Source organism: Osmia lignaria, chromosome 5 (assembly GCF_051020975.1).
Source record: "Osmia lignaria lignaria isolate PbOS001 chromosome 5, iyOsmLign1, whole genome shotgun sequence".
Lineage (NCBI taxonomy): Eukaryota > Metazoa > Arthropoda > Insecta > Hymenoptera > Megachilidae > Osmia > Osmia lignaria.
The window spans coordinates 8,688,920-8,714,935 of record NC_135036.1 but is presented as its reverse complement, the minus strand read 5'-3'; the positions used below and the strand labels follow the sequence as shown (position 1 = coordinate 8,714,935).

Sequence of the window (26,016 nt, the reverse complement as noted above, 5' to 3'; positions counted from 1 at the left end):
CAGGATCAGGATGACTCTGCATTATCGCTGATTCCGGAGCAAGCCACGGGATTTTCATGTCCGGGCTGGGAAGCCAGCGTCGCCATCAGCATCGCAGAGAACCCACGGCTCGACTTAGCATAGATTAAAGTTGCGCACACACCGGCAATCTTGCGGATGTTTGCGAACCAACAGGGGTGGATGGGACCAGGACACGGTTTAGATAAAAATCGGGACGATAGATCCTCCACCTTTACGAGGTAAGCGACTGCGGCTAAATTTGAAAATTCTGCTGAATGAGTAAACGGTGTAGAAAAAGAGTAAATTTGGGATATTGGAATGAAAACAGGTTTTCTTATTTTACCATTGTTTAATTTCATAATTTTCTATTTACAATTCTCTATTTTCATCGCTGATAAAAGATTGTTTTTCTGAATAAAACTGCTAAGCTCGAGCACTCGAACAACGGATGAAACAAAATTCAGTTGAATCTCAGGGATTAGACTTTTGAGAAACACTGGTTCAGCTTCATCCCCGGGTGGACCGTGAAATACCATAAAATTAAACAGACGTAAATCCTCTCGAGGATGCTGGCCCGGCGCCAAAATTCACCGCCACCGTCGTTGGCGACGCTGTGCCACCCGCGAACAATGTAAAAGGGAGCCACGGAATTGGCTGTGAATTTTCAAACACCATCTTCAATCCCGCCTTAATACACTTACCACCTAACTCGACCCGTTGGTGATTGCAAGGGGTGGGTGGTTGTTCATTCCTGCAGTCGTTATCAACTCTTTTCGAATATTAATCCACAAAGTAATTTCAAGGGAATGAAATATCTTTTTTTTTTGATTTCAGCATCAAGTTCGATGAAGTTGAATCTTCAGAGGTGCAAACAGCGAGGAACGTCGGTTAACGAGGTAACAATTCAACGGCAATTAACCCGCATGACCGATCCCGGTGGCAACGCCAGCTCTCGCGTAATAAACACGCATTAATCAAAAGCAGCCAAGCCTTTTCCATAAATTTCCAGCGGCAATAACCACAGGATTGCGGCCAGGTGTTACGCCAACGCGTCGGTCCAGGCCACTTCCTCGGAAAGATCCTGGCTAATTGCGGCATCACTCATATCCTTTTTGCCTCGCAGGACGCTTATCACCACGCCAGCTTCCTTTCCAGGTATGTGCTACTAACTGAGAAATCTTGCTTGCTTGATGAGAAATATTTTCCTTTATTTCCTTTTATTAAAATATTCGTTACTTTGAAAAATTATCCCCTGAACGACTAACTGGATGAATTATGACTTTTACATTTTATTTTGAATTTAATTTTAATGTCGTTTATCTAATGGATATAGTATTACTAACACTGTTAACCCCAAAAATGTCCTTCTGTATCACCCTCGCGACACACCCCCTTCGTTCAGTTCGCTGCTAATAAAATAGCCGCAATTGCACCCTAGCCGAAACTACCCCTATCGTTGCAACGAGCGAAACAGTCTCATCAAACAGTATCTAATATCCGATGCATTCTGTTAGTATCACACACAAGCACACCCAGAGATTGGGGGGTGAACAGGCACGAAAATAGCAACACTCGGCCGCTCGTAAAGTCACAGGATCGCGGTACCACCCCTTGGGGACAAGTAACGAAATTAAATTCAAATATAATCAAATAAAATTTAAATTTTAAATCCGTCTTGGCTCGTTCCTGTATATATATGTATATGTATCCGTGGCACGCGAAATTTACTGGTCCCGCCAGTGTCTCCTTCTTTCCATCCCCTTCTACCGTTTTCCGTCGCTCTCCACCCACTGAATTCGAGCCGAGATTTAACGGGTCAAACCGGGGCCAGGATCGACCGACCGGGGGTTAACTGGAAACGAGAGAGGGTGCCTGATTGAGAACACTGTTTTGTTTGTTCGTCCAACACCGTTCTCGAGACTGCACAGAGTGGGGGTGGACACGAGTGGATTAGTCAACGAGCCAATCTTCATCCCCTGAGAATATTCTTTTTCTTCCTTCCTAGGCAGGAGTATCGTATCGATGAACGAAGGGGTGTTTTCGTAGGTATTTTTTACAAAATCAAATTCTCACCCTTGATACTGATAATTACCATTCGTTTTCGCATCGAGCGCTAAGGAATCGAACGGTATTCACCCCCATGGAATATCTCGGTGTCCACCGAAGGGTTGCTAGAAAGGGGCGAACAAATTGAAATCTGTATCTCTAATCCGATCCACTTTGTCTCGAAATAAGACCAGCCAACCCCCTCGTTTTAAACCGACGACCGCCGGTTCGAGCTTTTACCTATGTTCGCGTTTACGTCGCGCCACCCCCTTTAACCACCCTACGGATCGCGTTCGTGTGAAGTTGGTGTGCCGGTGTAACTTACGTAAAAGGGGGTGGCTGAGGGATGCGCGGGCAAAGTAAAGCCCGTAAACAGGCAGCTCGGTTGCCGGAGCCAGGCCGGGTTCAACGACGGAGCCAGTTTCATCCCCTTTCGCGTTCCGCGGTGTCATCGTCAGAGGGCACTGTGGTTGACACAGAATGACACCCACCTCCATCCACCCGGACCAACCCCCGCCAGCGAAATAGTCGTCACTGGCAGGGCTGAACACGTACGGAAAATCGTCGAGGAGAATCGGCTCCTCGCTTCGGGGCTTGATTGCCTCCGGATGGTAATGAGGGTGAACCGACACTTTCGAAGCCGAGGAACCGTGATCTCTAGCGGTGTTCCGGATGATTGGATTTGCTTCTTTTCAAAGAACAGGGAATTGATTTATTTTCTATCTTTTTTATTTTTTAAGAATCCGTTTTTTAAGATATTAGTTATACTGTAGAAAATGAAGGGAAATGAAAGGCTGCGAAGAAAGGTAAAGAAATTTATTGATAAAAAAAAACAGAATATCGGTGATACAGAAGAATGTACTCAGTTTGAAACATAAATAACGAGAAAGTAACTACTACGTTTGCGGAGTAGTGGTAGAAAGTTGTCCTCAGAAAAAATGCGGAATCCGTAATCCGTTTTCTAGGAATGCTAGAGACGTTTGCAGATCGTGGCAGGTTTTTGTTATCAGTCGACGTTAATACGATCGAACGTAAACACGGAGCTCGTACCTGCCGGGGATTAGGCGGCAGTCGTAGTTTACATCGCGCCACGAATACATCGGACTCGTGTAACTCTCTTACATTCATCGTGTAATTTTTAAACGAATTTCATACTTTTAATGATAATATAAGTGAGATTTTATCGGAAGTGATAAGTGAGTGAAATTCCTGACTTTCAAGAAGACATCCAATCTTCAGTTTGCACCAATTGATGCAGTTTAAGGTAGGATTCCTATTCAAAAAATAGTTTGATATCTTCGAACGTCCAGTTTCACCCTCCAAATATCACCGTTCCAATTTAGAAATAATTTACAACTCGTGAAACGTTCGAAAAATCATGGGAGAAAAATAAAACCGCTCGAAAATACTTTCACCGGAACAATGGTCCCCGGTTTGTCGAACAATGATCAGGGTTGAAGAAGGGGTGGCGTTCGTCGAAAGGGGGTTAAGAACTCGCGGTATCACAAAGGAACGCCGGTGTTCTCGCGATCGTGGCCAAGGATCTCGCCATTTTTAACCGGTCGCACGTATATATCAGGCGAGAGGATGGAAGGAAGGGGGTGGAAAGGAATTACACACACCGTCGTCGACAGGTCGGAAGTCGGACCTCCGTAGTCTGCGCCACTTCCTTTGAACTCTCTTCTCTCCTTTTTTTTTCGGGAACGCAAAAGAGCTAATTAATTTCTCTCTTTCCTTCACCCCTCCCGTGCCACAGCAACCCTCCGCAGACGCGTCTCCGCCGTTTATTTTCGCTGGCGAGCGAAGGGATGAAGATCTGGGGACGAAGGATGGAAGGGATGAGAAGAGAACGGCCTCGTTTCGGACGAAATTCTCAGGCTGGATGGTTTATAGTGAGGGTTGCTTTTTTTTTCGATGGACAGGATTCTTTTTTCAAGGGATTTAGCGATGATAAATTTTGGTACAGATTCGAGAGATTTATAAGATGCATAGGATTGTTTTATTCATTTACTCGATGCGAAGGTGATATTTCAGTGGGTGAATTTGGACGATTTAGAGTTTAAAGATAGTGTTTAAGGAAATTAAGATGAATTAATTAATTTCCTCTCTGATCTGTGATAATGTTTTGTTAAAGAAATTCTATTATTATTTAACATCGATCATCAGATTTATCAAATGAAAATTTTTCAATGCATCTTCTATTGTTTGTTGAATTGCCTTGGAAATACGAAACGCAACAAAGTCGGTGTCGCCAATTGGAAAGGCCGAGACCCGTCTTTAATTAAGTCGCGAGCACCGCTAATGAAGTTACCCTATAATTACTAATTAGTGTGAAAAAATCGCCAGATAACGACGACGGCAGGACTAGTTTTTTGAAGCACTTCGCAAGCCGCCGGCTAACACTGCTCTGCACGTTCGCGCATTCACCGCGTTTTCAGACGAACACACGCGCGTTGCTTTCGCGTCTCATTTTTTTATTTACCACCAAGCTTCTACATCAATTAGTACCTCAATATACGAAGGTATAATTGAAGAATTATTATCAAACTTTTCATTACATTCGATGTACAAAAACTTTGAGACAAATCATACATCGGAAATCTTTTCCAAATTATCGAATACCATTCTAAATATAAACAAAATGATATTTTATTAAGAATATACATATATATTCTGGTTTATAGTTGAAAATTTACCTCGCATCGAGCACGGTAGCATGGGAAAGTTGAACAGGGCATGAAGAGGCTCGCGTTCGCGTTGAAAAGCAAAATCGAAAGGCGACTGCTAACGAGCTGGCTGACGACGTCAAAGGCGTCGACGTTAAATAGCCAGACACTTATTAGTTGCGTCGTTATTGTACTTCCGGTGGCACGTGCGCGCGATTCTGTTTCATCTTTTCGAGGATTCAGAGTGGTTGAAGCCAGCGCGATCGCGCAACGTGGAAACTCGCTGCGCGTTGCTCGCAATTATTAGTGTAAAACGCGAGCCGGATAATTGGAACGTTTGCTAATTAGAATATTACCGCGGCACGGCCACCTACACACGCCGGTGATCCGCTTTTGAAACGGAACGACATTCCCGTTGTGACAAAACGATTCCCCACCCGTCCCGTTATTAACCCTGGATCTCGACGATCGTTTTCACCGACGGAAAATTTCCAACCCCCGCGCGATCTCGTTCGTTTGAACCCGTCGCGATCTCCAAGATGCGGAGAAATTTTCTTTGAAGTGAAATATAGAATTAGATATCTATCTAGCGACGTTAAATGATTTATGAACGAGAATATGTTATTAGACGATTAGCTGAAAGAAATTAATATGGTTGACAGATTGAGTGTTAGTTTGTCAGGTATTCGTATAATTGTACCATTTGAATAATTCCTTAGTTTTTACTTTATGATCTCGATCGTGTCGATCGATCGGATTAACGATCACGATCGTTGATTACGGCTGACCAGTTTGCAAATGCAATTTTCCGTGCTGTCTACGGCTAAGTAGAGCGTAACAAATATTCGCAACACGCGACAAATATCCAAAACGTTTAACCCGCGCGTTTGACGTAGTGAAATAATTGAAATTCCCTGGAGAAGTTGGAAAACATCGCCTATTTTGCATTACGCGGTATGTAGAACGGGGGCAAATACGTGGGTATGGAAATTAAAGAAAAAATTATTAGCAGAGCGATAGGATGGAGAGGGTTTGATTTTATATTAAACGGAGTTGAAAAGTTCGAGTATTTCAATTCGATTCTTACAAAATTGTATATCTGAGTATAAAATCAAACCTTGATGATTCCACAAAGTTTGAAATATACAAAATAATATTTCTTACTCCAAAGATTTAAAAATCAAACCGTTTTGCTATAAACTTAGAGGTACTTAACGTAAGATCCTAGAACTTTTCAAATCGATTTGCGAGCAGTACCGCAGGGTGGAAAGATGTTGAAAAAGACTCGTTCTTGTCGAAGAATCGCGAAAACGGCAGTTCCCTCTGCATTTCGAGGGTGGAGAGTTGGACCGCGCGAGGAGGCGACTCGACGCGCCTCCAGAGGGCTCCAGCTCTCGTCGCGAAGGGGCACGAAGAGGAAAAAAAAAAAAAAAAAAAAGAAAAAGAAATGCCAAAGGGGGCCGGTAACAGGGCGATGGGGAAAGGTGGGTACGCGAGGGAGAAAAGAGGAATCGAGGCAGCTCGCAGAGGTGTGGCTAGCCGAGTGTTCCAGAGTGGTTCTTCTGGTTTCTGGTTGGCTCCAGGCGGACGGGAGGCCTAACCAGCGAGAACCGGACCTGGGCTTCCCTTCTCTCAGCACTTTTTGCCGCGTCGTGTCTCATGGCCAAGCCGTAGGTGTCAGAATGCGCCTCGCTCGGCCTGGCCAGGGTCCGCCAAGGGGGACGAGGGAGCCGCGCGGCGGAATTACTCGGCTATTGAGATCGGCAGATAGCCCCGAAGAAATCATAGTGGCCACCCACGAGATCGGGCATGGTCGACTGTGTGCCCCTTCGTCGGCTCCTCTCGGTTCGTGCGGACGCGATGCTCGCGCGCCACCCCGATTACCGGTGATTACCTAGCCCCTAGTGATTTTTCCCTTCGACTCCCTAGATCTCGCGTTCGACGATCGTTAATTGACGGCGACAATGGACAACGCTTAACGATTTTTCGCGATAGCTATATAGTCTTTGCTAGTGTTCAAAGTGTCTCTTCGTTGACATCAGAATATCTACCTTTTTAAAGATCGCTCAATTAAGTTCTAGGGGTTGATGATTATTCTTCGTGGATCAATTCCTTCGAAGACTTGTGCTAAGGATGGTAGGATTACAGGTGTACGTGTATGATTTCTCCAAGTAGATAGGAAGGTTCAATCGATCAGGGATAGAGATTTTTAGCTTATCCTGTCAAGAGAACGACAGTGCCAATGATTCCGTGAATCGAGCAGGTTTAATAAGCAGGTAAACAGCGGAAGCGTCGCCACGCGTGTATTATACTCATCTTGCATCAGCAGGATGTTCAGTCCCCCTCAGGAATGGAAGTTATTTATTAAACAATGGTGCCGACAGCAGATAGCACCGCGTACCGACGCGGTGAAACTGTCGAATCACGTCCAACCTCGTTGTCGAGCGTTCAACAATTAAGCGAATTAATTTTAAATCCCATACAGAGGTTGCTTTAGAATCTTCCACATTTCCAGAGGACGTCGGTCCGTTTTGCATTTATAGAACGTTTACCTATTGGTCTTCAGCGTTTAACGAAACGTTGAAAACGGTCATGCCGGTTTACAGATGAGGTCCCCTGTCCGATTTTGCGCAATGACGCGCGTTAATCCGCGAAAAATCGTATATCACGGACCGTTACGTCGAAGAAGTCGTGAAAGGAGAGGCGATCGAGCTGGCTAACGAGCAAGATCGGACAATTGTGGACCTGAACACCTGTGTACACTCCAGGACGGATCGATTTTTCAGCAAGCACCAGCGACAGAGTCGTTTGGTTGCTGGTTAAACTCGTGTAGATGGTGAATTATACATAGAAAATTGTTTAAATCGGTGCGAATTTACTTCAACAAGATGGCGATTTGATAAGATACATCTTTTATAATAAAAAATATAATTTCATCTACGTTATCAATTTGTATCGTGTTAAAATTGCGAGGATCTTTATTGGAGGATCAAATCGCATATTATGGTTTCTTTCTATATTCAAAATGAGAATTATCGATAAAATCCTGAAGAAGACTTTATCGAACAGTATAATGGAATTTTATAGAAAATTTCACGAGCGATACGAAGAAATTTCGTGGAAAGAACGCGTAGCTCTCGCTGCGGAAGGATTCGCGTGGAAATAATAATCTGCCGGAGGTGATTACCTGCTTGAACGGGCTCGGCTAAACCGTGAATTTCCGTGGGATCACTGTAATCTCACTTATTGTTAGATTCTCGACTTCGTGGGTGTGCTAACGTCAAACCACCAGACGGCTTCATATTTTTCACCGTACGCGATGGTTTCTCCTGTCGGTTAATGGAAAATTTTCACGACGAATCCCTTAGGCTTGACGCTTTGACGACTGAATTTCCATGAAATTCACAGCTTTATTTGCATCTAAACGCTATTTGCGGCGGACAATCGGGCACTCGATTGCCCACGCAATCGTATCGTTCGCGATTCTCGTTAAAACATCGAATGAAATCAGCGAGAACGATCCGATTAAACGGTACCGGATCGTTCGAAAGGTCAATACGTTTCTCTCGATCGACGGTCCCCATAAGTTGGATCAATTTATTGGACAGTGGGGTATCGTACGGTGTGAGAAATTAATTGATGGGATAGGTATCGGCAAGGTTATTTTCACGGTCGATTATACAACGATTTCGTGGCTAAGCGGTTTCGTGAATTCGCTGAAAGAGAAGATCCACGTTGGCTAGATATTAGCATAACGCGAGGAATTAGCATATTTTCAGCCTCGGTTCCGGCGTCGATATTTATTTGCACGCTCGGAAATCTGATTAGATTCTCGAAATGTTTGCGCGAGTTTCTGCCGCTCGTTAACGCGTTATCTCGCGTATCTTGGCGTTTCTTCGAATGCCAGGAACGTTTCAATTACCCGCCTGTGTTTTACCGCTCGACTCGAAAGCGAGCCGAGAAAAGTCTTCTACGGAAACAATGATATCTTAGTCGAATGGTATTCGACAAATTATTCGATCGAACCGTTATATTGCTGTCTTAATAGCAAAGGTAATTAGAGGAAAATTCCTAACGACGTGAGAAATATCTAACGAGCTGACTTAATGATATACTTATCTAACACCTTTAATATTACACCAATTTAGAATTCTGGAAAAATTGAATAATGCATATAACAGAGCAAAATAAAAGAAGAAAGAAGAGAACTTCGTAGACAAAAGCTTGATTCGATAGCCGAAAGTTAGCCAAAGCGTAAAGTTCGACATGGTCTTAGGAAGTTGGAAAGTTGTGGCAGTTTCGTGTGGACGAAGCGACGAGAAATCAAAGGGAGAGGCGTCGTTGGGCGTTTGGCGAGGATGCGGTCGCCCAGTCGCACGGTCGCGAAGCGAGTCGTGCAAAGCCGTGACAAGCGGTCACGCGAGTTCCTCTGGGTCCGCGGGTCTCGCGCTGCTGCCCCCAAATTGCTCGAAATTATTGGCTTCTTTTGTTTTCCCGTCATACGCCGCATGCTTCGTCGTTCCATGTCATTTCTACCTTGTCCCCGTGACGCGCTCCCACCGCCTCCACCTCCTCGCCGGCCTTTGTGTCGCCAGCGTCGCCTCGTTCCCGCGCGGTTTTCCTCTTTCGCGCTTTCAGCGTGCCGTAAGGTCGACGAACTTTGCCGTGGGTCCATCCGATCGAAGCTGAAACGAACGAAAAGCCAACAAATGATCTTTCGATTATTACAAATCGACGAGGGTCGTAATTTAAAAGGAAAATGTATCAAGCGATTTGGAAAATCATGGCAAGCAGGAGATAGAATTTGGCCAGAATCTCGCCAAATTCCAGGCTAAATGACCGGAGCAGAGAACGATCTCCTAATTCGCGAAGGAGCATTACGAGCTTCCTGATCCGCGAATTTTCGACGGGCAAATATCGGTGATTCTGATGGCTCGTGGAACGAAAGGAACTATGGAGAGGCAGGTAGGAGTTTCTTGGCCCGAGCCGCTCATTATTGCTTCCATTGTCGTCGTTAACGTGGCGGTATTGTGCCGCAAATGGCCTGTGAATATTACCCTGCCCTTTACTGCAGTCGAAACGCAGGACTTTTCGGCAACGGGGACGGCGGCCCGTCGTGGCAGCTTTACGAGGATCACCGAAATTCCGCGCGGGTATTGGAAGTTTTCGGGATTTACGCGTTTCCGACTTCCGCTACTCGCGACGGATTTACGGCCCGGCCAAGACCCCTCCTATCCCGTCCAATCGAATCGCTTATGCTACCGAAAGTTTCGCCTCTAACAAGCTACACGAATAGGGAAAATAGTTGTTTCTATTTTTTTAGAAATCTTGGTTAGTGGGTGTCAGATGATCGTGGTGTCTCGTAAGAATGGCTTTCAATTTACTTCCTACGCTTCGTTGGCGTTGACTTCAATTAGCGTTTGAGGACATCACTGGTAATTTAACGGAGATATCCTCCCAGGAATTGACGTTTTTATGAATGGATGACACTGATTAATCAGTCACTAATCAGATTTAATTGAGAGGAAAAGAAATTAAAGAAAATTGGAAAGTTTAATTTTTATTAGAAGATAGAAATGAGCAATTACATCGGAATCTCCTTAATTACACAACAATCTTTCCATCGCTTTATTACTTCCGAGAAGTAACAAGGCAAGCAATCGCGAAACCTCGTTGCCTAAAAGAGAATCTCGGGCCGTCGCGTCCATTGAAGATGAAAACATAAAATGATTTTCGCCCGGCGGTCATTAATTGTCGCGGTCCCGAAACACTCGGCGGATCGGGGCACGGGTTTTTGCCGTTTTCCAGCCTCGCCTCGTCTGGCCGCGGGGACGGCCATCTTTGCGTGCCCATCGGCCCAATGGAACACAATGGACGATCGACGCCGATGCGAGAGCGGTCCGCGCACACGTATGCACAACCGGCCACACATGGACGCCGCTTCGAAGCCGTCTAATTGATGCTGCAAGAGAAGCCCACACGCACCGAGTCGATCTTCTTACGTTCCTACGTTTTGCCGCCTATCTCTCCTCTCTGTCCCCGAAGGCAGGCCCTCTTCCGTCACTTTCCGCCACGGGAATTAACGTTATTAATCGACGATCGATCGAGATATCGAGCCAGCATCCGGCCAGACGGATCACCTTTCCGGGAGACGAAATCTCGGTGCGTCCGATCGGTTCGGTAAAAAGTCGCGAACCTCGATGGCTCGCCGCTCGATATGTATTAGGCATAAGGGTGTCTACGAAGATGGATAGAGGAGGAGGGACAGAGGGGACGGGGTATCGTCGGCTAGGGTTGATCGTAAATTTTCTCGATTCTCCGTTCCTCGAAGCGGGGATGCAACGCCGGATCCGGTACTCGGAATCGAAGAATCAATTTTTTTGCCCCCTCGTCCCAAGGATCAGCTGTTGATCGAGATCCGTCCACGTCGAATGAGGAACGTACTCGTCGTGGTCGCTTCTTTACGTTTCCCGAAGATTTATCCCGACCTGTTTTTTTTTTTTTCACCGCCGCCTAATTTTATTCGCGTAATGGCTACCGAAAGGAGCGATGTAATGGCGGAGGAAAGGTGTTCGAAGCGCGGAACAGCGACCTCGATCGTTCGCCACGGCAATCGAACCTGCGTTATTTTCACGTTATTCTCGAACCGTGTCTTTACACATTACCGCTCGATTTCGATGCACTTATAAATGCAGATTGCACGTCAACTTCGTCCAAGATATACTGTGTCAACTCTGCTTATAAACCAAAGCATGTATAGATTTAGAATAATTTTATTGAGAAGTTGTGACATAGATGGAAAAGTGTTGGGAGTTTCTATTAATTTTAATCTTACATCGACACATTTTCCGGTAAAGAATCAATGAACGAGGTTGTAGATTTTTAGTATAATTAAATAAATATATTAATTGCGTCTTTGGAAATGAAATAAGAAACTTTTGTTCTGTATCCAATGGTCAGGAAACGAAAAGGAAGAAAGAAATGGAATGATTTGAAGCTTCTATATCGATCAATCGTGAAGCTGAAGGGAGACGATGTTTTGCAGGATGGTCAAAGCATTGCATCCTGCCTAATTACAAGGGGAATCGGTTTCGCGGTGGCTTTCATAAGTACGCCAAACGGGGTGTCACTATTAAAAATTCCCGGCACGAGAAATCGATAAAAAGCGAACCGATCGGTTCTGCGGGGTATCAGCACCGATTCGCGCGACAATTAATGGCCAACGGACGGAAGTGGTCGCTTTATGTTTTCATCTTGGCCCGTCCGCCACGGCGTTAATTACTTGTCTTCTTTTATCCGAGGGACAAAGATCACAGTCGAGCCGCGATCACGATGTCTCGTTCGAACAAACGAGCGTTTTATTTTATTCTCTGAACCTACTCTTCCATCCCTTCTACCGTATCCAATGCGTTCGAGTTAATTTAAATTTATTTCTTCATTTTATTCCTTTTAATTATCCAAATTTGAAATATCATTTCTGCAGCGAAATTCCAGAGAACGTAATCTCGCGCGATGAATTTTAAGAGCGAAAGAATTCACGAATTTCCTTCGTGTCGAAGAATTTCTTGATCTGCCGCAAGAGAAAAGTTAAAGGGGAGAAAGGAAAGAATTGTCTCCCTTAATTAATAATCTCACTTCTTTCGTCACATTTATATCGAGCCAGCACAGTACACGGTTTTCATTTAGCGCGAGTTTCTTCGAGCCCCGTGGCAGCCGTGGTGCTCGTTGAATTTTCATTCGGAGCGCACGTCGAGCAAAACGAATAAAGTAAAACAAGCGGACGACGTCGCGGAAGGAACTCGAGCAACCCTCTTGATATATGTATTTGCATTCATCTAGTACGAAAACCTGTACACCAACGTCCGTGATACGTACGTACACGCCGCTGCTGAAACCGCTTTACCCCTCTTATTTTCATGGATTTACGCTCAACGAGAACGCCCGGCATTATTATACGGGTCCTGGACCTGCTTGCTCGATAACATTATTAAACGTTTCGCCAACGGTAGCTAGTTTCTGCCAGGCGAATTCTTGTGGATTTTTACGTAATTCCTGTTTTCATTTGTTTCTTGCACGAATCGGTTATTTGCCTCCTCAATCATGCAAGGGTGCAACACGAATAGAGTTAAAACAAAGAACTTAAGTGGCCCGTAATAAATAACTCAAACTCTCCAAAAAAAGACAAAGAAATTAAAAAAGAAAAAAGAGTTCCACAAACGTTCGGGGGTAAACATTGTCGAAAACCGCGTTCCCTGGAAGCAGGATAGCGCCCCCGTAGTTGTGGACAAAGAAACAACGAGTCCCCTTCTCGAAATTATCCATCGCGGATGAATAATCCTTCATCGACGAGCCTTCAAAGGCAACGACAGCCGGCTCTGTCGGAAGCAATCAAAAAGATCCAACACTTGCCCGGTCGGGATGGCTGACTTTCAATCCTCATCCTCTTCGACATCCTCTTGGTCGTTGTCGTTCCCTCTGTCACCGATAAATCTCGTCGTTTTGGATTTCGTCGTATTAAGGGAAGGATGCTGAGGGAGTCTTTTCTCTCACGGCCGAAAATAATACCAGGAACGGGGCCTTTGGCGGTGTTAGCCAGCGCATAGCGCCGGCGCCTGCGTTTTTGCGACGCGTCCCGTCGCCGAAACGCCTGCTCTCCAACGACGCCGCGACGACTCCCTCGTTCCTGCTCTTAGCCGCATACACGGGTAAAATATATTTCTGCAACATGCGAGAATTACTTGCGCCGTTCCTCGGGGTGGATATGGTAGACGGGGAACCTGGTTTTCATATAAATTCGAGCCACGCTTCTTGTCAAACCTTTTCGGGCAAATTTCTGTTAAAAATAGGGGAAAAACGATTGAAAGGGTTTCTCAGCTTCAAGAATTTTGAAAGAATTTTTTGCTAATTCGAGGGGTTATGGATTTTGACAAAGACAAATTAATAGAATAAAAAGAATCATCCCCCTCTGCGAATCGTCGACGGAATCCGTTAAAGTCGAAGGTCGTCCAAGCAAAATTGTCGATGCAAGGGAGGAAGAAACGAAGAATTAATATCCCTCGCCCCGTATAATCTTCCCCGTGACGACCTGGCTTTTCCCTGAACACCGGAAAACGCGAACCTGTGAAATTAAAAATTCATCCGGCTCGGTTAAAGAGGGCGGAGGGCGTGTACCTGTCGTTGGTGAAAAATTGGCGGGCATTTATTTTCTCGTTAACGGGGCACCGGCGTGTCCTGCTCGTGTCCCCGTGACCCGATACTATTAATTTCCTCCTGTTCCTTCTTCGAGGACCAACGAACCAGCGGGGCGTAATGAAAAACTTGGACGCAGGATGTTTTTAAGGGGCGATTTCACGCAGCATGGTATTTTCATACTGTACAATTATACGCTTCCTTCTTAAATAAAACTTCTTCGATTCTTCTTCTAAAACTAACGTCAAAGTGATGTTTTTCGCATCGAAACGCGCGAAGTCATCGAGGAGACTTTATTGTATAGAATTGAAACATCGAAGGATTGTCGAATAGAAACAGCCGGTAAGGAATAAGTACTTGATCACACCCCGTGCAACTTAAAATAAACACGTTGGTAGCCGCAGAAAGTCGGCTCCTTTGAATTCCACCGTCTGCCATTTCCTTCGTTCGACCGCAAGCGGTGGCAGGCTCGCGTTTACGCGGTCGTTCGCCACGGAACGCGCCATACCCAGCCGGAAATCCGTTCGAATTCGTAGAAACGTGCGTGATCCTGCGCGACGATGAACCACCGCACTATACTTCCGGCTACGAAGGACTTCGTTCACGAATATCGAAGAAATAACGAGAATTCAAGGTATAGGAGGACTAATCTTAAGAACCGAAGAAGATGGGAAAGTATCGAGTTAGAGGGACCGGAAGTCATCGTACTTCCGCTATCAAGGATCAAAATGGTATCTGAAGTTACAAATTAATAACTCGATTTTCTTTTTGAAAATATTTTATTTTGAAAATTATATTGCGAAATTTCGATTCCATTGTTTCGTTGAAGTCCAGAAGTCTAATTAAAAATAGGTTGCACGATAGCCGAGAGAAGTCCTCGAACCGTGACTATCTGAAATCGTGTCGGTCGCGTGGTGCCATTTACAGAATGACGCACGATGCAACCGCGGCATTAAAGTAATGTAAACGTTCAATTAACACCCGTGATATATCATTACCCTGTCCCCGTGTAAACACAGAGCAGCGTTTTTCTTTTCCACCGCCTCGATTCCGACGGATTCTAACCCTCTGTCGGTTCTTTCTACGCTATTAATTTGTCGTTGCACTATTCCATCTTCTCGTTTTCCCCCTACTTTTAACGTGATCATTAACCGTGTACTATCGCGTTCTATCTTGTTTCGAAACAACATATCTCTTGGTGATTTATTCCTTAACGCTAGAAAGAATCGGATAGGAAGAACGATCGTAACTTGCCACGTTCCGTGCATAAAAATGGCACGTCGTGGGTGGAAATTTAATTTAAAAATCAGATCGTGCAAAATATAGTAACATCCAGATAAAGACAAGAGCCTCTCCGGTGGTTCATTGTTTCCGGATGGCGGATCGAAGGGTGCACACGCAACTCGTTGCCATCTGCGCTTCCTCGTCGAGAAAACGGCCACCGCATCGCGTTGTTCACCCGACGTAATAATAATGGTCATAGTTTCGTTGGCCAAGCGACAGCCGTGCTAGGACAAAGGGCCGGCATGACGTTCTTGCGGTTTTGCGGGCGGATAGCGGCCGCTGTTTTGTACGCTGCCGAATTTTCGGATCGGCCTGTCCAACCCTCGCTTCCTCCAAGACCGCATTCGCACTGTCCTCGAATTACAGAAGAAACTGTTTCCTTCCACTTGCATTAATTAACAGTAATCAATTCGATGGTTCTTAAAAATTTTTAGAATTTTTTCTAAGAGAAAAAAAGATCCCCTCCATTTGCAAATTCAACCCGACAGATGATAATAACGATTATGCTGTGAATTATTGAACGATACAAGAGGCAGAGCAGTTAATTAAAACGGCGCTGGTCAATTCTGCACCGACGTTAATTACCATCGATTAATTATTTACAAATATCCATCCGTTAGGCAAAGAGACAATCAATGATCAGCCTTCAATTTTATCATCGATTCGAACGAATTCATCTTTTTGTACCTATTGGATTTTATATTTTTCGAGTCTAATTCTTTTTTTAATAATTTTGTTATTGCCTGCATTCGTCACTGTTTAACGTGCACGTAAATGCAATCGCGTGGGTATTTTCGCGTTTCGCTTCGAAAAACGGGGTGGCCGACAAGTTGGAGAGGGAAGGCGCGTTTCCGGGACGATTAACGGGTGTTCCGGGCAAACGGTGTTTTGTAAACACCGTTGGAAAACGTTGTACACGCCAGTGTGACAGGGGTGAAACGATGGTGGTCGAAAAATTTGAATCAGAATGGCCCGCGCCATATTGTCCTGTTTTCTATCCGGACTTTTTCAGACGAATCGCTTTGTTGAAACGGCCAGCTCTGCTTTCATTCCATTCACCCTTTCATTTTTGTTTATTTCATTGGTGTAACACCTTTTTGTGTAGAGTATTTTGTTACTCAGCGGATTTGTTTCAACGAAGAGAAACATTTAAACGAATTTGTTTCTTTGTCTCGCAACAATTGTTCAAATTTCTCCATAGTAATTTGTAGAAATCTTTTTGTTTCAGGCTGAAGCTGCTTCCATTTCGTTGGAGTGAATTCTGAAGAAATGGCAAGTTTCCTTAAGGGCTGCTACGTGGAAGAAGCTTCCATGGTGCCCCATGGAAATTACGCGGTGCTGCTTGACCGTAACTGCGGCCGATCCAACGGCCTTCGTCGTTGCCCAGCACACTGACCAATTTCACTGGAACCACTATGATCGGTGGTGCACCGGACCATGTCGAATAGTCGCTTCTTTTGCCACGCGGATGTCGTGGAAATAAGTATACGTGGCCGATCCGACGAGGAGATTCGTTACCGGTTAGCCACCATGAAATTCCAACTGTACGATTCCTAATGAACGCCCTTACTGCTTCTTTCCTGTCGTCTAATTCGTTCCTCGCGTTTCCGTCCCGGTCATTCATCGACCCCCGTGCGAACAACTTTAACAGTATTCTATATTTTCAGTCGAATTACTTTCCATAGGAAAAAAAAAAAACAGGGGGAAACTTTCGTATTCGAATTCGCTTTCCTTCGAATAGGGTCCAGTTTTTCCTCGACAGTTTTCCATACGAGGAGCCACCCCTTCCGGTCGAGGAGCTATCGATCACTGACAAGACCCAGCCACGATCTCCTTTCGCTGTTTTCTTCCTACGGGGGAGAGAAAAAATCGCTGGCCGGTCCAAGGTACGAAAGAAAGGAGGATGAATGAGGAACAGCTCGGAGCATGCCAAAACGCACGAGCTTCAGCGACCCGTGAAACTCTCGTAAATTGTCGATTCATTAGCGGACCATGGGAGGGAAAAAAGGCTGCTCTTCTCGGCGTTCGCTTTTTTCGCCGCTCCACCCCCTTGAATATCGAATTAAACAAGCCGTGGCCAGCTTCTACTTATGGCGTTCGCATTAACTCTGTCGTATTTCTTCGTTCGTTGCCCTTCTTACGACTCCTACGTACAATTCCGTGACTCTTCCGAAATTACTGCTTTATGGTTTCTTCATTACGGTTCGAATCAGGTATAAATTGCTGTGAGATTAACCCGGGTTGGTTCTGATTAAACCAATTTAACGGATGAAATTTTTGCTAAGGTTCAACCTGTTATGTTTTATTCGACCAGGATTTAAACAGCAGTTAGTTACCCTGCAATTTATACTTTTTTAATAATGGAAACGAAATGAAGAAATCGCGCGTTCCGTTTGACTTCTTCATCGATCACCGAGGAGACAAACATGCCGCCGGTCATGAAAACGCGTTCAAAACGGCACAATACGGCCGTTAACGCCACCAGGGTGGTTATTGTCGATCGCCGGTACAAGGCAACGATAATGGCCTATTTTGACAGCGAGACGGCCGGAATCGTCAAAACAGTAGTACGCCTTCATTGTTGCCCGACGCAGAAAGGCCGAGTATGCGGGGGTGGCGAGGAAAAATAAATCATGCCTGACCGACTGACGGCCGGTGGCACGCAATCATCCCCCTGCAAGCGTGTCGGCCAACAATGACCATTGTCCAGACGAATACGCGGCCACTCGAAATGATCTCCGGTCACAAGTCATTACCTTTTCATTTTAAAACCACCCCCTCGGATACCAGCAGCCGCTGTTCACCCGCTGAGCGCTAGAATTCGGGGGGTGAGTTTTGAGATAATGCAACTGGACATCGTTCGATACGCGTTGTTCGGGAACATTGTAAATCTGAGAAAAATTTGAATTTTCTCATCGTCCAATTAACGCGACCCCCCGTCGTAAATTTCGAAACGTAAATCTCACGCCGAAATCGCTTAATTTCCATTCTGGAAGGACACCTAAGAAGGTATCCAGGATTTCTCGCGAGGATCGTTAAATGGAGGACATGGAAAGAGTATCATCGGGAGGGAAGATGTTCGGTCGGATGATTTATGAACGGCGGGGGGTCGAAATAAGGGGCGAGGATGAGAATCCCTGACGTAGCAGAGACAAAAGGACCCCCCGATACCAAGTTAGGACGGACTGTCTGTCGTCGGGCTGTCAGTGACCGTCTGCACGGTGCTTTCGTATAATCCACGAGCGAGCAACGGCTCGGTTATAGAGACCAGGCTCCCTCCGAGACGGAGGCGCCATCTTAGTCTGCATTCCATTGTTTTAGATGATTCATACGCGGCTCCGGCCCCGGAGGACCTCCTAATTTATTAGTTTGAATATCGAGCAGAGGAGCCACGGGGCCCGCGACGAGGAGAAAGAGGACGGACCAGACCTTTGGGCCAAAGAATGGCGAAGGGCGAGAGGAACCGACTAGCTGGGTGGCCGGGGACCGTCTCTTGTTTATACTCCCCTCCCCCGCCCCCTTTACCCTTCCTCATCTTCTCATTCTTTCTTTCCACATCGTTCCGCTTCTTCTTTTCCATCTTCCTTCGAAACTGCTCCTTCGCCGAGCGGTTTTCGACCAAACTACCCCCCTCCCCCTCTTCGTCCTTTTACTTTTGCTACTCTGATGAAGAAGCTATGGAAGATTTAGAGAAACGAAAGGATATATTTGAACTCGGATTTTTCAAAGAAAATTTTCCACGCAAATGATCCTAATTATGTAATTAATCAATGGTTATTTGTTAATTTGTAGCTTCTAAGAAGGGAATCATCGTTATGCTAATACTACTCTAATAATACACCATGTTTTCCCTTCGATCGGCTCCGTTCTCGGTAGTCGGCTGCTTTTTCCCGAGGATTTGAATGTTAGACAGTCGAATCACGTACGGCAGGTGTGCCACGGATCCATGGAATAGCATTTTGTTCCATGAATTTCGCGGGGGAATCGCGTGGACAGCCGAGTAAATCGAAAGGAACACCGGGGAAGAGAATTTACATAGCGCGACGAAAAGCATTCCGAGGATACTTTCTCTTCTGAACTATTAAAAAGTGTCCTGAAGAAAATTACTTTCCACTTTTCAAACGATACGAGACATTGAATCGTGCCACGTATCATGAATTTTACGAAAGGTCGACAGAGAAACGACCGGTACTTTTAGGACCAGCTGGAAAAAACTTGGTTCTCCGGTCTTGACTCGCTACCATTGACCAACTGCCTTCATTGTCGCTGAATTAGCCCCGTCGTTCTCTCTTCTACTTTAGCCTGAAGGTTTACGCAGCCGTTTACGAGCCACGGTCCCCATTACCCTCCGCCATCAGGCCCCATTCAAGTTTCGCTTCTGCCACTATTGCCCGACCGTGGCGGCGGTGTATCGTGGGCCTAGTTTTCATTCATCTCCAGTCCGCTGATGGCCCCGTTGACCTCGACCAGGACCCGAGATGAATATTACGTCGGTCGTGCCGCTCGTAATACGCCCTCTCCGTTGCCTCCCTTCTTCTTCTTCCTTTTAACCCTTCTCCCTCTATCGTTCCTCTTATACCACGATCGTCCTCCTTCTTTCACGTTCGCTGCTTCACGACCAGCCAGCCACCTTGCTCTGCTCTTTCTTTCTTTTTTTTTTTTTTATTATTTTTATTTTTTCTTGTTCTTTTACTAGGCGCGATCCGGCTGAAACGTTCCCATAAGATGAGTATCTGGATACGTGCCGCGGGGCCAAATCGTTTGACGGAAACCGCGCTCCTCAGCCTTTACCCTCTTCTGCTAGTTGGCTTGTATTTTTGATGCGACTATGTGAAATTTGGATAAATTTTATTTTTCCCTTTTGGACCTTTTAATTGGAGGCGTTTTAAATTTAAACAGGAAGGTTTACAAAATTATTTTGACAATGTTATAAGGGAAATAAAGGGTTTGTTTGGGAGAATTTAATTAGATTTATTAGAATTTTTGTAGAAACGGCTCTAAATGAGTAGAAAATTTTTGAAGCGAGAATTGAACTCGTTTGAAATTCTCGTGGCCGAGAAAGCGTCGCTCGCGAGCAGAAATGAAATTGTGGAGACGTAAAATGATACGGCGGTGACTCAGGACACGCGAAACCGCTGAATGGAGCACGTCGGCCTCCAAAGTGTGGGAATCCTTCTTTTTCCTAGCGTATTTCAACGCGGTGTGCTCTGAATTCAAATAGACGGGAGGATACGCGGCGTCTCGGCTTCCTTCGGCTGCAAAAACTTCTCGTATCGCGAAACACGTACGAACGTCGCGTCGTCCTTTCTCGTCCGGAAAGAAGGTGCGCGAAACGAAAGAATTTTATAATTCCTCCTTCAATAACAGCGGTTCTTCACCTTTACCTCCGAAACTTTATTTCGTTTCTTTCTCGGAATTAATTCCAATACGAAATCCTTGATTTGGAGGTAAAATTCGAATTAATTGTTTCTTAATATAAAAACAACAGTTCAGAACATTTTCCTCCAACCTTCTCTGGTAGTATTATGTAAATTTCCTCACTAACACTTTTACTTCATCCTCCATACATCCCGGGGGGAAGAAAGAAGGAAAAGAAACTAGCTCTACTTGTAGTCTGAAACATCCCCTAGATGAAAGGGTGCCGATCGCGTGCTAATTAAAGGAGAATAAAAAAGAACTATCGGCGGCAAGAGTTTCGCTTGGCCATGTCAAAATACACAAAGAAAAAAAAAAGGGGTTGCGAGAGGAGGATTACACTCCGGACAAGGGTGGGCTCCGCGAGAAAAGGGGCGGACGGGGGTCACGAGGAGGGCAGAAAGGGAGAACAACCCCCTTCGTTAGGAGACGAGGCGAGTCCTGAGAGGTACGGCAAAGAGTGATGCACTCGACGAGGCTTGCATCCCCTAAGTCACGATGAAAAAAACATGGCCGACAACTCGAAAGGTCTGCCATCGAATTCATTATCGACTCTCCGCCCCCCGGAGGCGATCAGCTTCCTTCCGCTAACAGACATCCGTCACTGAAATTTCTTCTTCATTTTGCTTTTTTTATTTCGTTCCTTCACGATTTTAATTGCAAATTGAAAAATTTCACAACGAAACCATTTGCGTTGCAAAATAAGGGTATTTGTTATTTGTTTGTCTGTTCGAAAGAGGAACAGGAGAGGATTTCTCGGTAGAATGATTGATTGGGATAAGATATTCGTTTTGCGATGCTCATTTGGTGAGAAGTAGGGTATTACATGTTGTTTTTTTCATGAACTTTCATAGTGGGACTGGAAATAAACATAATTTAAAAAATGTGGATCAGAAGAGTTTCGGGAGAAGAAAGAATTGGTGTTGAAAGATGATGAAAAATTTTAACTATTGTTGAATTCCGAAGAATTTCCACTATAAAGGTAAATAAAACAGCAACGGAGAAGGATCGAACATCATTAGGCCATTATTTCTCTCGCGTTGATTGAACGGTCTCCACTTCTTGGTTACATTTTCCTAATAAGTAACAGCTATAAATCGATCGAATTACTTTTGCCCATTTCCAATGATTCATAATACTTCTTTCGAGACCTCCTGCGAATCAGACCGTGGAAACGTGCAATGAATCTTCGCCTTCGGAGTGGTCTCCTCTGGCGAAGGGGCTGGTCGTGTCTTTTGCGCTTAATTCCAGCTACCTTTCTGGCAGATGCGGTCGTTTATGGTCACTCGGGTCCAAGTATTACCAATTATCGTGATACGAGCTGGTTCGATACCCAGGAACACGATAAATCAACCCAAAGGACTTCCATTTTCCACCCTGATTTATGCCTTCATCGCAGAGACACGAGGATAGATTCAAATTTTCCTGTCATTTAAACTAAATCAACAAGAAACAAAATTATTATTAAAGAATTATATAATTCTTATTAAAGGATTATACCGAAGCAATTAATGAAAATTCAATGAGAATAATGAATTGATCATTTCCCTATCAAAACGTAGCCTGGAAACGTGGAAGGACTCTAGCAAAGGGTTGCGTCTTTGCGTTCTCGTAATTCCCTGTGGTCGATCGACCCGTACTCGTTTACGACCCATGTTCACTGGTCAAGTATTGCCAATTAGTCAAGTCGGCCCATCGAAGACGCTTCTGACCATGGTCTTTGCGAGCTGGCTCGCATGAATAGCCTGGTACCATTCATGGAATGCCATAGCAAGTGCATCGAGATTGATGTGTACTGCAAACAAGAAGCAGAATTCGATGAAAATTTGTTCGATCCTAGAAATCTTTCATCAAATTCCTTTTGATAAAAAGAAAAATAACTGATTATAAAACAATCATGATTCTATATATACAGACAGATGTGTATATTTATGTATAGACGTGAAATATCGCCAAAGGGTAGAGTAAAATCCCCAGAAGCTCGGAGCGGAAGCGATAAAAGGACGAAACAAGCTAGCAAACATCGAGAACACGGTCTTGTCCGGCGAGTCACGAAGCCGTCTCACCACGTACAACATACAAGGTTGGAAATCCCTTCATCGGCGATCCTTCGCCCGTCTCTGTCCCAGGTTTCGCAATCAAGCAACGTAGGCCGGTCAGTTTGTTCTAATCAGTGCTGACCGCGAGCTGGCTAACTCAATCAGCTAACGAAGCTAATTTTGCACGGTGGAACCGGCCAATCGTTGCTCGACCGGGTGCCCGGTTCACCTATCAACAACGATCCCGGGCCACAGCAAACACCTAATCCACCGTCGTTCCCATGGGAGGAACTGGTACGAATCGGTAGCACGATCACGTGGACCGAAGACGAAAGAATATGCCGCTGGTAAACTATCCACGATTCCACTGATTCGAACAAATATGTACACGGATACGTGAACGAGTGTGATTCTGACCTCTGGTTACTCGCTTTTCTCCAGTTTCGACAATTGTTCAGAGGATTTCAACCATTTCATCAGAATCGTTTCTACAGTCTCGAAATGATCAATTCCTTAATGATAATCACAGATCATCTCAATTATGTAATATCTTCATGGAAGATAAAAAGATATAAAAATAAACGACGACAGCATCAGCAATGGCACGATTGGGCCGATTTGCATGCGTGGCAAACGAGCGCGGGCCTGGTCCTGCATAAATCCAAATTTGAGTACACAGGGAGGGGGGGGACAAGTCCTGCCGGTCGGCGGCGTCCTTTCATGTTGGATCATACTTCTGTTTGTCCCTCGAGGCTCCTGTTGTTCGCGTCCTTTCGGACTTCGCGAGAGACCAGCAACGACCCGGACGCGAAAAAGACGCGAGGACAGGAGGGGGTACCGGGGGCAAACGAGCGACGGGAACCCGGGGTTAAACAGAGAGAGAGAGAGAGAGAGAAAAAGAAACGAGTAAAAGGAGCCGCATTGTCCTGACAGGATCCGCAAGAATCGCCGACCGACCGCCGGATGTGCGGTCCCGGTACAAACGCGAAATCGTCTCTATGGGGCCATTCGAGCGGCCCTTTTCTTCGCCCGCAACCCCCTTCGATCGGACCACACCACCCCGTCGATCATCCTTCATGAATAGTTATGATATCGTTCTTGGTGAAACGACGCGATCCTATCGGCACCAGGACCACACATGATGACCGTGCGTTGATTGCTGTGTACGGTTGTTGTAATTAGTCGGACGAGACGAGCTCCTCCGGTAGCGTTTTGCTGATCGAGTTCGTATCGGAAGCCTTTTTGCTGGCCGGGCTACGTCTTGCACGTGATTGACTTTTTGTTTGCATAGGGTGCAAGAAAAGTCTCGAGTGCACTTAATGAAGATGATAGAATCATTTGACTACAGGCAGGGAAATTATAATAGATCATCTAATCTATTAGTGCAGATCATTGGATTAAATAGATAGAGGGTAGTTTTAATTTTCTAAAAATTGCAGAATATCCATTAATAAAAAAAAATTATTAGATGAATTAAGGAATGACAATTTTATTATAATTAAGCTGCGATAGATATTTAATAGTTTTGGTAAAATTAATGAAGCTGATTTTAAATATGCAGAAAACGACCTCTTAATTTGTCCAAAGACTTTCACTAACCCGACAATTTCTCACGCGGCTTCTACTTGGGACCGGGTATCGACTTTTTCGATCGGCTTTCCAATTTCGTGCAAAATTCCAACGTTTCGCAGGTGCACGCGGCGGCGATGTAAGAAACCCGCAATTCCCGATGCTGTCCGTCGGTTTTTCTTCGCTCGTTCGTTCCTGATCCGTCGTGCCATAAATCAGCCTCGTTTTCGTGATACGTACGTGCGCGCCCCGTGAGAAACTAGAGCAGAACAGAACCGACCGGTGTAAGTATCTCGATTTCTGTGCCTTACCGCACTCTACACCTGTGTAATTCAAATTAGCCGATCAATTCAAAAACTTCCAATTTTAATCCAAACTGTAATATCTATTAATTTAAAATATCGGGATATCGGTATGGAAATTTCATGAAATTCTGTTATTTCATGAAAATTCTACAACTCGTCGGGTATTCAAGCAGCGTCAGCAGGATCGTTCACGATCGGTATCGACGTCAACGATCGCATTAGAGTAGAAGGTAGAACACGGTACATCGTGTCAGTTTCATCATCGTGGTTCGTTGGTCCGCGTTGAAATGACGGTCACGATCGCGCGATATCCAGCATCGAGCTGGTTCTCGTCACCTGGTTCCTCGTTCGACGATCGGTTCCTCCCCCGTATTCTCTTCGCTCTGGGTCTCTCGGCCGCGTCTGGTATTCCCATGGCGATCCTCAGCCGCGACCTTTCACCGAATTTCGCCGTGTAAAGCCGAAAACGAGCGCGTTTAATAGCGGTCCGTGAACGCACGTACCCGCCGGCGCAGGATCAAAAGGATCACGTCGCTCCTACGCACGTCGCATCGTCCGGCTGCGGCAAGCTGATTCGTGATGGGCATGGGACCGATTGCATTATGCCCACCGGTTGCCTTCCCTCGGACAAACACGATGACCGACGTATTTCGATGCCCATCGCCTCGGTAAGAAAGATGATCCTGGACGCGAGTATTTTTCGGGACTCTTGTTTCCTTGGGAACTATTTTAAATGAAGACGAGTGAGAAATCTGAAATTGATGAAAGTAAATATTCTCTTAAAACGCCAACAGACTTCTATCAAATTCGATGGCACATCCCTCGAAGGTTTCTGATTAAATAAAGTCAACAGCTATTGTAAGGCTGTCCACGTTCGACGTTGCACCCCAGGACACGAGTTCCCTCGAGGTGGAACTGTCCAAGCAACTTTCCGTGCGCCAGCCACGGCTGCGATTAGCGTTAATATCGAAAATGGGCCGTCGAACGAAGCCTCGAAGGACGAGGGAGGATCCGAAGGGACGGAAACCAATCAAGGATATACGTCCGTCGTGCAGGCAAGGGTCCTGCTGCCGTGACCGCTAAGAGATTACTTACTTGACCTAATACCTCTACCGATCGGTTGCATCGCGAGATCTCGACCGGTTACACAACCACCACTAATCTATTCTCCCATCGATCCCCGGGGCCGAAAGATTCGAAACCCCCTGACGACACCTTCGCCACGTCCTGAAAAGAAATAGACGCTCTTTCAACGATCGTGTAGATCTTTTTTTAAAGGGATTGACAGATGGGACGCTCTGTCACCGAATAATCTACGGTTATTTTTGTCAAAGAATTAAAGAAACTTTTGATAAGAGGTTGGCAAAAGCATCGAGCAAGCCGCGCGACATAGATCATCGTATCTCCGCAGGCGATCGCGACGACGGCGTCGAGAACGACGCAAAGAAGCAGCGTCGTGACGCGCTCGTACCTCGGTGCACCAGGATGAAACGTTTCCCAGGG

General features: G+C 45.4%; 1 long non-coding RNA gene across 6 annotated transcripts in view; it reads left to right on the top strand.

The window, feature by feature from the left end:
* Nucleotides 1-16,896, top strand: part of LOC117605019 (uncharacterized) — a 49,240-nt gene extending 32,344 nt beyond the window's left edge. For all 6 annotated transcript variants that reach the window (XR_013062216.1, XR_013062217.1, XR_013062218.1 and 3 more), the window contains 4 exons: nucleotides 4-239; nucleotides 835-896; nucleotides 1,010-1,155; nucleotides 16,414-16,896. This is a non-coding gene — a long non-coding RNA (uncharacterized LOC117605019). The remainder of the gene's footprint in view (nucleotides 1-3; nucleotides 240-834; nucleotides 897-1,009; nucleotides 1,156-16,413) is intronic.
* Nucleotides 16,897-26,016: the final 9,120 nt, after the last annotated feature.